At 50.4% G+C, this 17,101-nt stretch overlaps 1 protein-coding gene across 4 annotated transcripts in view; it reads left to right on the forward strand.

Moving 5' to 3' along the window:
- The first annotated feature begins 8,468 nt into the window (after positions 1 to 8,468).
- TBL1X (transducin beta like 1 X-linked) overlaps positions 8,469 to 17,101 on the forward strand; it is a 231,243-nt gene continuing 222,610 nt past the window's right edge. For 3 of the 4 annotated variants that reach the window (XM_042926661.1, XM_042926656.1, XM_042926660.1), the window contains exon 1: positions 10,304 to 10,400. The gene's annotated coding sequence lies outside the window, so the exon portion shown is untranslated. Of the gene's footprint in view, positions 8,604 to 10,303; positions 10,401 to 17,101 lie in introns of those variants that run through there. The other variant, XM_042926658.1, reaches the window with a different exon arrangement.

A 17,101-nucleotide genomic window follows, 5' to 3' on the forward strand; every position in this document is an offset into this window, starting at 1 on the left:
TGACCTCAGTCAAAACCAAGAGTTGGACACTTAATCAACTGAGCCACCCAGACTAAGTCAATCTTCTTGAGATGTAATTTACACATTGTAAAGTCCACCCTTTTATTTTTATTATTTTTTAAAATGTTTATTTATTTTTGAGAGAGAGACAGAGTGTGAGTGGGGGAGGGGCAGAGAGAGAGGGAGACACAGAATCCAAAGCAGGCTCCAGGCTCTGAGCTGTCAGCACAGAGCCTGCCATGGGGCTCGAACTCACGAACCGTGAGATCAGGACTTAATCCGAAATCGGACACTTAACCCGCTGAGCCACGCAGGTGCTCCGTAAAGTCCACCCTTTCAGAATACAGTCCTATGAGTTTTGACCAACATTTACAGTGATGTAACCAGCACCCTAATCAAGATACAGAACAGCTTGGTCACGCCCCCCCCCCCCCAAATTCCTCCATGGCCCTCCATAGTCAATATCTTTCCTCATGCCTAACCCCAGAAAATAATGATCTCAGTATTTTACCTTTTCCTGAAAGGTAAAATGGAATCATGGAGAATGTTGGCCTTTGAGACTGGCTTCTTCTACTTAGCGATTTACATTTGAGACGCATCACGGGCCTCAAGCTTGCTCCTTGTTAGGGCTCATTAGTGGTCCATCGTACAGGTCTACATAGTTCATTTATCCAGGTTCTGTTGAAGGACATCTGGGTGGTTCCAGGTTCTGGCAACTATGCATAAAGCTATTTGTGTGCAGATTTTTGTATGAACCTAAGTTTTCACTTCTCTTGGGTTTACAATTAGGAGGGGAATTGTGGGGTGCGTATGCTCACTGACAGACGTCTGATCTTATCAGGTGGCTGTTCATGTTGTAGAAACAACAACATCAAAAAGATTTGATGACAAAGGCAGTGCAGGAAATTGCAAATATTCCACCTCCATCTGGTTTCACCTGTGCCTTTCTTGAAACTGCTGGATTTTGTCAGTGTGGTGTCCTGCTTCACTATGTGGGAGATGAGTTTGTGCAGCGACTATTTATAAAACCAGCCTCCCTCCATGCTTGTTCTCTATAGCCAGTTTTAAACACTCAAGGCAGAAGTGGAAACAAAGAGAGAAAAAAAAAGCATGTAACTTCTTCTAACAAAATATGGTTACCAAAAGGGAGGTAGGGGGAGGAACAGTCTTTTGAAAGTTATAATCTCCTGTTATTTTGTACCTATGACAGCTGTGTGTTATTTGGGGGAAAACTGAAACTCTTTCCTGTCCTGTGCACTTTTGAGTAAGCCCGGGCAGGGTTTTCTGTCCTTGCTTTGGGTGTGGGGACGGGTGGGCTGTGAAATCATTCGCTGATTGAGAGGCAATGAGGTTCATGTTAGAAAGACCATGAGTGTGGGAATGAGAATTGCTGGGTTTGAGTTCGCTCTGCCTCCCTTTTACCCTAAGACCTTCTGCAAGTCTTCTGCAGAAGACAGAAGGTAGCCCATGCCCGGATAGCTGCCCACTACCTAATGTCCTAGAACTGGTGAAGATGCCCCATCCCATGCCAGAAGGGACTTTGCAGATGTGACTAAATGAACAAGCTTGCCATGGAGAGATTGCGATGGCTGATACAGGTTGGCCCAATGTAATCGGCAAGATCTTTGGAACCGGAAAGGGAAAAGTGAAGGAACAGCAGGTGGGAATGATGTCATGTAAGGACAAGAGTTGCAGGAGGTCCTGGGCCACCGAATTCGGGCTCTGGACACTGGGAAAGGCAAGGACACAGAATCTCCCCCTGGGCATCCGGAAGGACCAAAGCCCTGATATTCACACGGTGGTCCACACTCAGGACTTCTGAGCTCCAGAATGGTCAGATGATGGGTTGATTTTAAGCCACTGGGCATGTGGTGATTTGTTGCAGCAGCGATAGGAAAGTGATACAGCCATTAACCGAGACTCAGCTTGCCGCCTCTGTAAAATGGATATGCTTGTAACCAGTCCATGGGCTGCTATGATGATTGATCAGTGAGGTCATCTTGAAAGTGTTGGGAAAACCGTAAGACAACTCTGTTAGACACAAAAAGCAGAGTGCTCGTAACATCTCAGCTCTTCCTCTGCTCACCAGTGTGCACGCTATCAGGATACATCTAGGGGTGCCTGTATGGCTCAGTCAGTTAAGCCTCTGACTTCAGATCAGGTCGTGATCTCATGGTTCATGGGTTTGAGCCCCGTGTCGGGCTCTGTGATGACAGCTTGGAGCCTGGAGCCTGCTTCAGATTCTGTGTCTCCCTCTCCCTCTGCCCTCCCTCTTTCTCTCTCTCACAAATAAACACTAAAAAATATTAAAAGGGGCACCTAGGCAGCTCAGTCGGTTAAGCGTCCGACTTCGGCTCAGGTCATGATCTCTCAGCTCAGGGGTTCAAGGGTTCAAGCCCTGCTCAGAGCCTGGAGGCTGCTTCAGATTCTGTGTCTCCCTCTCTCTCTGCCCCTCCCCTGCTCACGCTCTCTCTCTCTCTCTCAAAAATAAGTAAACATTAAAAAATTTGAGAAAAAAAAGGTTACATCTCATTTCACTCATTTCACGCACTTCTGATGACCTTTCCTCTTCCCAAGTGGGTGGCTGTGCCCAAGCTTCAGGCATGTCTGCTCTTCTGGAACCAACCACTGTCCCCAAACAGGAAGGGCTTGGTTTCCGAAGACTATCTGGGCTTCTTTTCCATCATCATTGTTCTCCTTCTTTTTCTTAAATGTGAAAAAAAAGGTGTTTCTTAATTTAACTTATTCTGAAAATTTTTTTGAAAACACACTATAATAAAAACAAACAATTTCGTAGGAAGAAGTTAACAAGTTACATGAGGAGCCTTGAATCACTCAGTCTCTCAGAAAGAAGGGTCCGCAAACTTTCTGGAACCCTCCAGGCAGTCAATGTTATTTACGTTTTGTGGGCCATCAGGTATGTATCAGTCAGTTAACTGTGCCCTTACTGGGCTGTAAGCAGTAAAGGATTGGGTGTTTTTGTGTTGCTGTGGAACTTCATTCATGGGAACCGGGATTCAGATTTCATAGAATTTTCACATGTCACAAGGTATCACGCTATTCTTTTTCCCCTCGATCTTTTCCAAGTGTATCATTGTGGATACATTAGCGTGTGGGCTATAGGAACCCAGGTGTAGGAGCTGTGGTCTGCTAAGTCCTGTTCTAGAACAGATGCTCTAGATCAGAAACAGGGACTTTCACCTTTCTGGGTAGGTGTTCCTTTCCAGTGACTGACACGGTATGCCGGGCAGTGTCGGATCCGATCTTTATTGTACATTTTGATATTTTGCTCATCATGGAAGTTTGTTGCTTTTTTTTTTTTTGCATTAATTTTGATTTTTTAAATGTGGCATTATAATATTATTTATCTTGAGTATGTTTTTGGTGTGCCCTTAAACTCACCTCCCCTTAATTAAGTCATGGTCCATTTCCCACGGGAGGGGTCCGTGGTGGGGCATGAATGAATCCGGGTAGGCGGAAGGGCAACAGAGGAACAAAGATTCCACTTTCTCCCTAGGCGGGAAGATCCCAGGGACAGATTTCAGGGCGTCTGTGAACTTACAAGGGGAGAAAGATCCGCCGTTTGAGGATCGCTAACCACTAACTAGCTGAAATTCAGCATTTCAGACGACTCTGAATGTCTATATTCTTCTCCGATGAATGACAGCAGCTTTAACAGTGTCTTTAATTTGTTACCAATTTGTCACCAAGAGAAGTCTGATCTATTTTTAGAGCAGGTTACAGTTGAAGCCGATTTGCTCTCATCACTGTTTTGAAATGACAGTTCTTGGAGCCACCTCTATCTACGGCTTACGACGGGAAGTAATGAGAAAGCAGCACGTGCATGACCATATGAGATTTCTAAAAAAATTTTTGATAACTATGTTTTAACATAATCGGGTTATTTTGCAATCCTATGTATTATTTTATGTGTTTTGGGCATCATTAAGCATTTAGAAACAATATTCACTGAGCTACTAAAGAAGGTCTGAGGCACAGAGACGGTTGCAGATGTCCTCACTTGTCCTTTACTATCTTAGGTCTAGTCTTCTCCTCTGAATATTGGTGATCAAAATCCCTGCCCTCCGGAAGGGGAACAAATAGTTTCAAACAGAGAGGGAGGCAAACCATAAGAGACTCTTAAATATAGAGAACAAGCTGAGGGTGGGGGGGGGCGGAGGGGAGAGAGGGACATGGGTGATGGGCATTGAGGAGGGCACCTGTTGGGATGAGCACTGGGGTTTGTATGGAAGCGATGAATCATGGGAATCTAATCCCGAAGCCAAGAGCACACCGTATACACTGTGTGTTAGCTAACGTCACAGCAGATTAGATTAAAAAAAATCCAATATCCCGCATGGACCCCCACACCAACTGCGAGGTGTTGTCAGCATCGAAATGATGTGAACTGAACGCGACGTTCCAGATGGAAAAACAACAGCAGCAAGAACACAAGAACAGCAACAGAAAACCCAGCAACTCACACGCATTGGTCTGTTGGAGCTGGCCTAACAGAGCACCACACACTGGGTGCTTTAAACAGAAGTTTATTTTCTCCCAAACCTGGATGCTGGAAGTTCAAGATCAAGGTGTGAGCGGCATTAGCTCCTCCTGGGGCCTCTCTCCTGGGTGTGTAGATGGCTGACTTCCCTCAGTGTCCTCATGCTGTCTTCCCTCTGTGTGTGTCTGTGTCCTAATCAACTTTTCTTATAGGGACCCCGGGCACATTGGATAAGGGCCCACCCTTATGACTTCGTTTAACGTATTTACCACTTAAAGGCTGTATCTCCAAATAGGGTCAATTCTAAGGTGTGACTGGGGCCAAGGGCTTCTACATATGAATTTTTTTTGGAGGGGGACACAATTCATCCCATAGCAACACATTAAAAAAAGGAACCCGCGTGGTTCAGTCGGTTAAGCCTCCGACTTCAGCTCAGGTCATGATCTCACAGCTTGTGAGTTCGAGCCCTCTGTCTGGCTCTGTGCTGATGGCTCAGAGCCTGGAGCCTGCAGCCTGCTTTGGATTCTGTGTCACCCTCTCTCTCTCTCTGCCCCTCCCCTGCTCTCTCTCTCTCCGTCCCTCTCAAAAATAAATAAGTGCTGAAATAAACACACATCATCTCACATCCATGGCGAGAGATGGACCGCTTTGTCCTCTGTGTTCCTGTCTACCTTTCCAAGTCACACGTCATGTGCTACCACCAGCACGTGCTCCAACTTAGCTCCTTTCATAGTTTACTTCGAAGCTAAGACATGCTCTAGGAATGTCAACGAAGGATCGTGGCAACATTTAGCATGTCAGTCCTGGGATCTCAGGGCTTTCTGAGCAGGCCGCTCGTGGGGACAAATATTGCCTACGCGTTAGGAATCTTTCAAAGTCAGATGAGCCTGGGGGACATTGGACACTGGAGTCAACGAAAACCGGACAGGAAGTCTGATGAGAAGTTTCATACCTCTTCCTACTCTTCATTCATTTATTTAAAAAAAATGGTTAACGTTGACTCATTAAGTTTTTTTTTTAATGTTTATTTATTTTTGAGAGACAGAAATAGAGCACTAGCAGGGGAGGGGCAGACACAGAGGGAGACACAGAATCCAAAGCAGGCTCCAGGCTCTGAGCTGTCAGCACAGAGCCAGACATGGGGCTCGAACCCATAAACTGCGAGATCATAACCTGAACTGAAGTCGGACACTTGACCAACTAAGCCACCCAGGTGCCCCATTACTTTTTTTTTTTTTTTATGTATCGTATTTGTTTTGAGAGATAGAGAGCCGGTGGGGGAGGGGCAGAGAGAGAGAGGGAGAGAGAATTCTAAGCAGGCTCCAAGCTGTCCGTGCAGAGCCCGATGTGGGGCTCTATCCCACAAACCTTGAGATCATGACCTGAGCTGAGATCAAGAGCTGGATGCTTAACCGACCGAGCCACCCGGGAGCCCCGATGAAACCCACAGTTTAGAGTTCAGAACATTAGAGTTCACTCCGTGTCGTGTGGTTCTCAGTGTTTGGAGAAATGTAAAATACTGTGGATCCTCTGTTACAATATGGAATAGTTTTACTGCCCCCAAAATGCCCTGTGCTGCACCTGTCTACCCCTCCCCATTCATCCCCAGAACCCCTGGCATCCACAGATCTTTTTAGTTTCGCTTTTCCGGAGTGTTACTGAGTTGGAATCATATAGCGTGAAGCCTTTTCAGATCAGCTTCTTCCACGTAGTAATATGTTCATGAAGTCCCTCCGTGTCTTTTCAAGGCTTGATAGCTCATTTCTTTTTATTGCTGAAGAATATTCCGTTGTAAGGCTGTTCCACAGTTCATCTTATCCATTCAGCAACTGAAGGGCATCCTGGCTGCTTTCAGTGTTTGCAGATTATGAGTTCCCATGGTGTATGGTGCCCTTTTGTGTAGACATAAGTTTTCTATGTAGTTGGGTAAATGCTTAGGAGCACAATTGTTGGATTATACGGTAAGACTATGTCTAGCATTTGGAAAACACTAAATTGCCTTCCAAGGTGGCCTTACCATTTTGCATTCCACCCTCAATGCATAAAAGTTCCTGTTGTTTCTCAACCTGTTAGCATTTGGTGTTGTCATTTTTTGGGTCGAGGGGGTGACTTTAATAGATGTATGAGGGTATTTTTTTTAATGTGCAATTTCCTAGTGATATATGTCAGCATCTTTTCAAATGCTTATTTTCCATTTGTATATCTCTTTGGTGAGAGATTTCCAGATATGTTGCCATTTTTAAATTAGGTCGTTTTCTTGTTGTTGAGCTCTGAGAGTTCTTTGTGTATCTTGGACACAATCCTTTATTAGATATGGATTTTGCAAATATTTTCTCCCAGTCTATCACTTGTCTTTTCATTCTCTTAACAGTGGATTTGTAGAGCAGATGTTTTAAATTTTGATGAAGTTCAGCTTAGCAATTTTTTTCTTTCATGGGTCATGTTTTGGATGTTGTATCTAAAAACTCATTCCTTGGGGTGCCTGGGTGGCTCAGTCAGTTGAGCATCTGACTTAGGCTCAGGTCATGATCTCCCAGTTCGTGAGCTCAAGCCCCACATCAGGCTCTGTGCTGACAGCACAGAGTCTGGAGCCTGCTTCGGATTCTGTGTCTCCCTCTCTCCCCCTCTCTCTCATTCATGCTCTCTCTCAAAAATAAACATTAAAAAGTTAAAATAAAAACAAAAAACTCATTGCTAATCTCAAGGTCACGTAGATTTTTCTCCTATGTTATCTCCTAGAAGTTTTATAGTTTTGCTTTTTACATTTAGATGTATGATTCATTTTGAGTCAGTTTTTGTGAAAAGCATAAGGTCTCTGGCTAGATTATTATTTTTTTGCATATGGATGTCCAATTTTCTAGAACCATTTGTTAAAAAGGATATTCTTTCTCCATTAAAATGCCTTTGCTCTTTTGCCAAATTAGTTCAGCCTATCTGGGTGGGCTTCTCCTGCCTTTTAATGAAAATTTTGTCTGCTGTTTTGGGGGGAATACTGATAGCATTTGGTGCAAGCAGACTCGTGTCAACAACCTCCAGTCAGCAACCAAAAATAATTGTTTGGAATATAGATCTTGTGCCCTGGATACCTGCTGGAATCACTGCTGCTCACAGCCCCCCTCCCTCCCCCCCCCCCCCCCCAATATACCTTCACTTTTATCACAGGGCAATAGCTCCTCTCCCGCTCTAGTTTATTTCCTGTTTTCCTTGTTTCCTCCCACCATATAGGACGCACATTTGAAAAAACTGCAAAACACATTAAATAGTCTAATTTGCCACCTACCTACCACCCCTCTGGTATTTCAGAAAGGGGAATATCAGTTTATCATGATAAACGTAGGCGGTCTATTTTCCTGTCTGAGGTCTTACAAAGTCCCTTAGGGGTCCTAAAATAAGCTAGGCTTCTAACTTACAAGAAGACCTTTGGGAAGTTACCAAAGAGACAAGATGGATTCTGAGCTCACTTGCTTTGTTAGTTACCGAAGACCAGCTGTGAAAATTGGTTAACACCGGTCATAGTTTGGAGGATTTCCACCACTTTCCTGTACTTTAAATGATTGGCACCTGCCAACTAATCAAAACATACAAAGAGGACTTTTCACCAGGTTTAGTTCGGAATTTCCAAGCAACTAACGACAGGCAAGCCCAGCAAGCCAGAGGGCTCGTTTGGCTGCGCGGCTACTCGAGAGTGTGCGGTAGCCGAGGGCCGCGTCCCCGTAAAGCCGAGAGCTGTAATGATGTCAACTTGTTATTTACTTTCCAAATCTGAATGACTGAGCAAGGCGAAAGGAGAATCAATCAACCACAATGTGACCCTACAGGCGGAAAAAACGCAGCGCTCCCACCAGCAGGCGGTGGGGGAAGGGAAGCACGTGTAACCCGGGCAGGGTTGCATCATGAGCTTGCTCGGGCTTTCAATTGCACCCTTGGTTTTTCGATTGCATGTAATACCTCAGCATCAGTCCGCACAAGCCCAGGGAGCCGGGGAGCAACGAAGGGCAGGCTCAAGGGAAGGCCCCACCACGTCCTTTTGGGGGGCCTTGATTGGCAACTGATACATAATAAGACACAATCTATTCTGCTGATTCACAATTATGGAGACTGTGTAAGTGTGTATTTTTTATTGATGTGCTCTAATAATGGTGTTGCAACAGTCGTTTTACATCATTGACGTTTTACAGCAATATTTGGCCGGGTGATTTTTAGGTCCGCCTTTTTGATGGAGGTCCAGCCCCTTAAAAACTCACCTCCGGCGCCCCCCCTCCCCCCCCTCAGTCCCCCCGCGCCTACAACCTGAACAACAAATGGTCCAGTGTCCCAGAAAGGAGCAAGTGAGGTTACGGTTTAAAATGCTGAGTGTACTGAGCTCTTAGCGCAAAGCGTATTATACCCCAAAGGGAGGGGCAAACTTATCTTAAAATATTCAACAAAGCAGACCCCGAAGTACTGGGTGGTGGGCGCGGTTATCTGATTAATTGAATTAAGGGACGCGATGTGGTCAGGGGTCTTCAAACTGGAAGGGAGGAAGGAGCTCTGGGGACTTTAATGCACTGGGGCTGGGCCAAGTAAGCCTCAGCAACGTAAAACCCTTTGCAAAGCCTATGGGTGGGGTGGGGTGGGGGTCGGGAGTGAGAAGGCCCCAGAGCCCAGGTACCCCCAACTCCAGAGGCCCCCACACCCGAGGTCCTGGCCTCCACCTTCGTGTGTCTGAGTTTCTTTCTCCACGAGCATTTCTGGATTTTCCCGGGAGGTGTTTTGCACAGGTCGAGGCTCCGCCTGAGCCCCCACGTTTTTGGGAGGGGGAAGAGGCTTTTGGGGTGTCCTCTAAGCCGCCGGTTTGGAGAGAGATGCACCCTCGGGCAGGTTGCAGGGGGCTGTTAGGGTAGCTGAGCAGCTGCTGCTTTGAGGTGGGGGAGGGTAACACACTAGCAGTGGCTTGGGTTCCCCTCCCCCCTGGAAACCGCGGGGGTGGTGGCCCGGATTCCTGTACCCTCTGGGTAGTGGGGGAAAGGCTGGGTTTGGGAATAGGACTGCGTGGGGGTAGGCCCGTGTTCCCTTCATCTCCCAGGGAGGCCACTGGGAAAGGGAGCAGGCCCAGGTTCCCCTCACCCACCCTAGGCGTGGGGGCGAGGGCAGAGTTTAGACTCGAGGGCGGTGTAGGGTCGCAGGTTCCCCCATCGTGAGGGAGGGGCCGGATTAGGACGCCCGGCCTCTCTAGAAGCTGCGTGGGGGCGCGGACTCTCACCCCCTTCAGCGTGGGGGGAGGGGCGGCCCTGGAGGCCGCTCCCCCGGCCGTGGGGGAGGGGCAGGTTTGGGACTGGGCCCCCCCCAGGGCTTAGGGGCGGGGCCGAATGGACGCGGGCTCCCCTCCCCCACCCGTGGGGGAGGGGACGGGCTGGGGGGGGTTGGGGCGCGCTCCCCTTCCCCCCCCCCCCCGGGGCCCTGGCCTTGGGGGGAGGGGCCAGCCGGGGCGGCGGAGGCGGCCCCCCCTGGCAGTCCTCCCGGCCGGGGTCGGCGCGCTGGCGGCCGTTCCCCCGCCCCGGCGGAGGTCACTGCCCGTGCCGGTCCCTCCCGCCGTCCCGCCCTCTCTCGCCGCCGCCGCCGCCGCCGCTCCCGCCCCAGCCCCCCCCACTCTCCGCTCTCGGGAGCGAGGAGCCGCCAGCGCCCCCGCCCCGCCGCCGCCGCAGCGCCCTCGGCCGCCATTCGGCACCCGAAACTTTCCAGCGCCCGCGCCTCTCGGGGACTCGCGGCGGCGGGGCGGGGGCGGCCCGGGGGCGGCGCGAGGCTGCTCCGGGGCGCCGGGCCCTCCTCGGCCGCGGCACGGCCCGGGCTCGGCGACGGCCGGCGGCAGGGAGGCTCGGAGCGCGGCGGCGCCGCCACAAGTTGCGCTGCCGGCGGCGAGGTGAGTGCGCGGGGCTCGGCCGGCCGGGCGCGGGGCAGGGGGCGCAAACTTCTCCGGTGGGGGTGGGGGGGGTGCTGGCGGGCGGCTCGGGGCGCCCGCACGCTCCGCCCGCCGCCGGGGCTCTGGAGGGGCAGGTCCCCAACTGTCCCCAGGGCTCGGGCAGGGGTGCGGCGCGCTCCCTGCAGGCTGAACAATACCCCGATGTGGCCGCTCCCCAAAGTGCCGGCGCGTCGGGGGCGGGCGGAGGCTGGCGCGCGGGGGGTGGGGGGGGGCTCTGTTTGGGGAGGGGAGGCGGCCGGTAAGTTTGGGGAAGCGCTCGGGCTGTCCCCCGGCGCCCCTTTGTCTGTGTCTTCTGGGGCTGGCGGGGCGAACCTGCGCCGCCGCGGGATCCCCCCGTGGGGGAGGGGCGCCCCATTCATCCCCGGGCGCCGGCCAGCCCGCCCGGGACCGGCTGGAAGCGCGGCGGCGCGCGGTGGAGTGAGTGGCGGGCGAGGCGGCGGCGCGGGCCCGGCCGCCGCTCAGTTTCCGAGAGGCAGAAACTGTCAAGGAAGTCGGGAGCTCCCCGGCCCGAGCGAGGGGACCCGGCTAGGGGCGACATCGGTGGGTGGAGGGCGGGGGGCGCCCTTGGTCAGGCGGGGTCTGCCGAGTGCGGCCTGGAGAGGGTGCAGACCTGTTGCTCCCGGGCTCGGCGGGGTGGGGGGGCGGGAGGGGGAGGGGGGGGAGGGGTGGCCCCCCTTCGGTGTGTTGAGCTGGGCACTCCAGGGGGACTATCCCTATGGGGGGGCGGTGCTCGGAACGGCGTGGGGGTGTGCCTTCGGGTGTCGGTGACCGTCTGGTATATGACAATTTGGGGTCGCTAGAGGCCCGCCCGCGCTGGGGTAGGGCCTGGACTTCACGTGCGTCGCCTGCGCGCGCGGTCAGGCCTCGGCCCGGACTCGCTGCACGGCCTGGCATTCTCCGAGCCAACTGCCTTGGAAATTCCACAAAGTTAGAGTCGGTGGTGTGTGTGTGTGTGTGTGTGTTTTCCTCCTCTTAGTCGGTAATGTTGTGGAGCAGAACCCAGAAAGAAACAAAAACTCGCTTGCTGTCGCATCCTCGACTGTTTCTGGTTTGCATTGTCACATGTGGCTTTACCCGACTTCTGGCTGTTTTTCTCCTGAAGTGCCGCCTGAGTCCCTAGTTTAACCTGGAAGGGGAGGGGCGGGACTCTAGCTGGGACGGGGAGAGCCCTCCTCAGGTCCCGAGCGTTGGTTTCCGGGTAGCAAATGGCTCTTGACGATTTTATGAAAAGTTTACAACTAGTCATTCCTGGAAAAGAGATGATGGGGGGGGGGGGGGGGGGGCGCGTAGGCAAGAATGTTGAGTTTGGCACAATTAAGACATCGAGATGACACTTTAGTTTTAAAGGATGTTAACGTTTCAAATGTGCTGCAGATCGTCCTGGAAAACCACCCAGCTGGATAACTAATCTAGGGATAAAAGTTGAAGTTCATCATTTGACCCAGTTGCTAAAATAGCCCTCAAGGAGATTCCAGCTCTTAAATGAAATGTGCACCTGTGGGACAAAAATGGGAGATTTTGGGTATTTTGTTTGGTGGCGTGTGCCCTGTGGGGCCAGTGTCAGTGGATCCTCTGGGATTGGCTTTTCTTTCTGCTTTTATCCACAGCTTGGTCAGTCCAGTAATTACCAACACCCCCATTTAAATTTCGCAAACCTCAGTGCTCCTGAATGCACGCATGTGTTAGGGGGTTGGGGAAGGATGGTGCACAGGTGCTGTTAGTGTTGAATCTCATCTCTACCTGTGGGAACTTCGGGCTCCCTCCTCTGTGTGATGTTTGCCTGAATGGGCCTTTAGGAGGAGTTCAGTGGGCTCCAGAGCCTGCAGAGAGGTGGACAGAGCCCTTGGACCCAGCTCTGTCAGGACACCTTGCTTGGCTAGAAACCAGCCTTTGTCCCCATTTGGCCTGAAGTAGCGAAAGGGTCCACCCTCTTAACACTCTGCTGCTGACCTTGAAGGTCTGCAGCTTTTCTGAGTGTCCTTTCTATGTGTGCAGAAATGAGACTTGAAATCCTGGTGCTCATTGAGTGCTGGGAGGGAGAGAAAGAAAGAACGTGTGTGTGTATGTTTTCTGGAAACTATAAAGTTGCCTGTAAATTTTAGTTGTTCCTGTTAGCAAATCGAATAATTGTCTACGCGTTACTTGAAGGCCACGCACTGAGGATTTTACAGGCACTTGATGCCCCTGTGTGTGGTACTTCTTGCCATCCTGCTGTAGGGGACACCGAGTTGCTAACATTTAGGGGAGGAAGGATTGTCTGATTCTTGAAGCCCAGCTCTTATGCTTGGAGTTCCTGTTTTCCTGTTTACCTAGCACGAATTTTCACATTTGGAGACCTAAAGTTCCTTAAAATGACATGCACGCATTCACGAATGAGAACGTACATTGAAATCTGTTCAGAGATACAGGCCCAGGGGTTCCAGTGAGTCAGGAAACATCGACCTCAGCGGAGGGACTGCTTTCTATAGTTTCACTGTCCAGTATAGTAAGCACTAGCCACGTGTGAATATTTAGATTCAAATTAATTAAAACTAAATAAAATAAACAATTCTGTTGAGTTCCTGTAGCGATAACTCACATGCTCGGTAGATGCCCGTGGCCAGTGGCCACTATATGAGCCAGCACAGGACATGCGGAAAGTTTTCTTAGAGGGTGCTACTCTATAGTTACTGCAAGGAAATATTAATAAAAGTCGGTGTACTTTTTGTAGGGGGAGGGGAGAAGTTGTTAAAATTTGAAATAATTCACAGATAAACCTTTAAAAAAAACGAAAGACCCATTTCAGCTATGATTTACCCAGGAAAGTGATTTCAGTGAATGGATTGTTATTTGTTTTTGTTGTTTTTTTAAAGTGGGCTTCATGCCCAATGTGGGGCTTGAATTCACCCCCTGGGATCAAGAGTCGAACGCTCTACCAACTGAGCCAGCCAGGCCCCTCCAGTGAATGGAATCTTGATCTGAAATTGACAGCAATTTTGGATTGAGGTGCTTTGGACCAGTTCTGAATTAGAAAACCGGAACCGCAAGCCCGAGTCTCCCACTGAGTGTTTAACCTTGGGTGAGGCCAGTAGCCTCTCATCTCCGTGCGTCCTTTTTCCCCACCTGAAGAAAGGTATAGCCATTAGCCAGGCCCCAAGGTGCCTGCCTACGCGGATGGTGGGGACTGTCCTTAGGATGGTGGAGCCCAACTTGTCAGCATCGGTGAGGCCCTGTGTGGGTGATTGAGGGTGCGGCCATGTGTGATGTGTTTTAGCCTCTGTTTGCTGTGGATACCACAGGCTTTCAGCCCCCCACCCCCGACCTGATAAGTCTTAGTTTTGAGGTTCAGTCTCTTGAGGTCAAAATCTTCCGTATTAAAAAGGCAGATAAGGAATCCTTCCAACAGAGTGAGATTTCACAATCGTCAAGAGTATTTTTTTTTTTTTTTTTTAATGGCTGAGTACTAGCTGTTTCCTGTACACCAGGTCCCTGAGTCAGGATGTTATTTTTATTAGTTGCTGTGATCTTTGCACAGCTCTTTGTATTTTTTATAGTAATTGGCTAGAAATTTTATTTGTAAATGAGGGTGGGGGGAAAACCAATTTTGTGTCTGCCAGAGAGAGAGGTGACTTCCCAGATCACCTTTCTGCCATTTGTACTCACTTACTTTTGTTTCTTCAGGGCTCTGGCGTGACCTGTCAGCTTTTGGCAGAAAGTACTTACGAGATACCTAGGATGTCCCTGATTGTCTTCCAGAGGTGGAAGAAGGGTCTTCGCAGGAGGAGGCCAGGCCCACGGAAGCCTTCTGATTCTCAGTTACCTGGTGGGCCGGTGAGCAGCTCAGCTCAGCTCACCTGGGGCTGCCCCCTGCCTACTTCCCGCTGGGGGGTCCGGATTCCTGGGGTCTGCGCACGAGGCACTGGCAGGCCGATCTGGCCTAGACCGCAGCCCCGATGGCTCTTTGGTGCGACAGGACGCTGTCTCAGCGGTGGTTTCCTAATCCTGGCGTTTGCCCTCTCTTCCCCTCTTAAAAAAAAAAAAAACGTGGAACATACAATAAGTTGTTGGCCTTTCACCCCTGAAGACTTTTGTTTATAGGGGTACCTGGGTGGCTCAGTCGGTTGAGAGTCTGACTTCAGCTTAGGTCATCTCGCGGTTCACGAGTTTGAGCCCTGAGTTCGAGCTGCGAGGCGGGCTCTATGCTGACAACTCGGAGCCTGTTTCGGATTCTGTGTTTCCCTCTCTCCCTGCCCCCCACCCCCGCTCGCGCTCTGTCTTTCAAAAGTAAATGTTAAAAAATAATTAAAAAAAAAAGACTTTTATTTTTTAAAGTTTTTTTTTTTTTTCTTTCCCTCCTGAGAGGAAGCACTTATTCACAAGTGGAGAGGCATGAACCAGGAGATCAGGACCTGAACTGAAGTCTGACTCTCAACTGACTGAGCCACCCAGGCGCCCTGCCCCTAAAGACTTTTAAAATATAGTTTCGGGGCGCCTGGGTGGCGCAGTCGGTTAAGCGTCCGACTTCAGCCAGGTCACGATCTCGCGGTCCGTGAGTTCGAGCCCCGCGTCGGGCTCTGGGCTGATGGCTCGGAGCCTGGAGCCTGTTTCCGATTCTGTGTCTCCCTCTCTCTCTGCCCCTCCCCCGTTCATGCTCTGTCTCTCTCTGTCCCAAAAATAAATAAATAAACGTTGAAAAAAAATAAAATATAGTTTCAATTGGGAAGCAAGGCTAAAGTCATTTTGTAAACACTTTTTTTTGTAACTTGGAGATAAACTACCCCCCCCAACTATTTTTAGTATTGAAGGAAGTAACTGACCTCTTGAGTGGGAGACTGGATGTGAGTTTCCCCCTCGGGTCTTGCCCTCCTCGGCCTTCCCCCACCCCCCACATCCTTTCCCTGGGGTTTGACCAAACTACACTGGCCAGATCGGCCAGATGAGACGCAACAAAGCCAAAATAAAAACTGGATGTGGGAAGGGACTGGCGAAGTCAACATGTTTATGTAGGCAGAGAGCCTCATCTGAGAAAATGAGTTCAAAACCTCAGGGGAAAAACGCAGCCATCAAGGAATTCGCTTCCCCGGGTGGCTTTGTGACCAGGGTGCGGGGAACTTGACTAAAGACGGTCGTGTTCACTTGGGGCCCCTGGGTGGCTCAGTCGGTTGAGGACTTTGGCTCAGGTCGTGATTTTGTGGTTCGGGGGTTCCAGCCCCACATTGGTCTCGCTGTTGTCACCACAGAACCCGCTTCGGATCCTCGGTCCCCCTCTCTGTCTGCCCCTTCCCTGCTCGCACTCTCTCTCACAAAAATAAATAAACATTAAAAGAAATACATGGTTGTGTTCACTTGAGTGGACAGGTTTGTCCCCATATCGCTGCTGTTAAATGCTTATTGAGAATCTGCTGTGAGTGAAGACTGCAGACGTGTCCTGGAACCCAGTAAGAAAAGACAAAATTGGGGCAAATTTAAAGTTAATACACTGGCAAAGATGTTTTTTAATTTCGCAGAGGAAGCCGGGTGCCATTTCTTTTGCTTATGTTTGTTCTTGGCAGACGGGAGCAGAGGTGGCGATGGGATGATACACAGGTGCAAAAGAAAGGAACGTCTTCTGAGGTGAAGGCAGGGGATGCTTTATGGGAACTGGGCTTGGAGCCCTCAGCTCTAGGATCTTGAATGAACTCATGGTTCTCAGGGCATTTCAGCCTCCTACTTTCAAAGGTGTTTGGCAATGTCTAGAAACGTTTTCAGTTGTCACAGCTTGGGGGAAGGGCATGGTGGTGCTCCTGGCATCTGCAGGGGGCGGGGAGGGGGGGCGGTCTGTGGATGCTGCCGAATAGCCTACATTGCACAGGACAGTCCCCACCATGAGGAATGATGGGCACCCAAATGCCAGTGGTGCCCAGGTGGGGACACCAACCCTGAGTTAAACCGCATACAATCCTGTTGGGGAAAGAGTAGGGGGCGGGGGGAAGGTGGGTACCAAGAAAAACCTGTGTATCAAGTTCTGTGCTCCCTTTTTTTCTTTGTTTTTAGGTTTTTATTTTGAGAGAGTGCAAGCTGGGGAGGGCAGAGAGAGGGAATCCCAAGCAGGCTCTGCACTGCCAGCACAGAGGCCTGTGTGGGGCTCGGACTCATGAACCCTGTATGAGATCATGATCTGAGCCGAAGTGAAGAGTCGGATGCTTAACCGACTGAGCCACCCAGGCGCCCGTCACGTTCTGTGTTCTCAAGGCACACCTGTCCGTTTTGGGAATCTGTTAGGAAGTGAATTACATCCTCTGGCAGATTGAGACAGGAAGTTTGCAGTGCTCACAGGGGAAGAGGAGACAGGCTGAGTGCACTTCGAAGACGGAACGAAAAGACCAAGAGGGCCGTGTGTGTGTGTGTGTGTGTGTGTGTGTGTGTGTGTGTGTGTGGTGTCGTGTCGTGTCGTGTCGTTGCCCAAGCTCCGCCTCAACACCAGGAGTTCAGAGACCCCAGGTGTTTCTTGAAGGCGTGTTTCTGGACTGTTTCCTCTTGGTTCTATGGATGTCGTGCATTTGCTAGGTCTCACTTTGGGTCAGCTTCTGTGTACTGACGCTACTTATTCTGGAAAACATGGCACCTGTCTCGTGTTTATGCAGTGACATGGGGGTCACCCTGGAGTTGAAGTTACCCCAGTA

This window comes from Panthera leo, chromosome Y (genome assembly GCF_018350215.1).
Source record: "Panthera leo isolate Ple1 chromosome Y, P.leo_Ple1_pat1.1, whole genome shotgun sequence".
Taxonomy (NCBI): Eukaryota; Metazoa; Chordata; class Mammalia; order Carnivora; family Felidae; genus Panthera; species Panthera leo.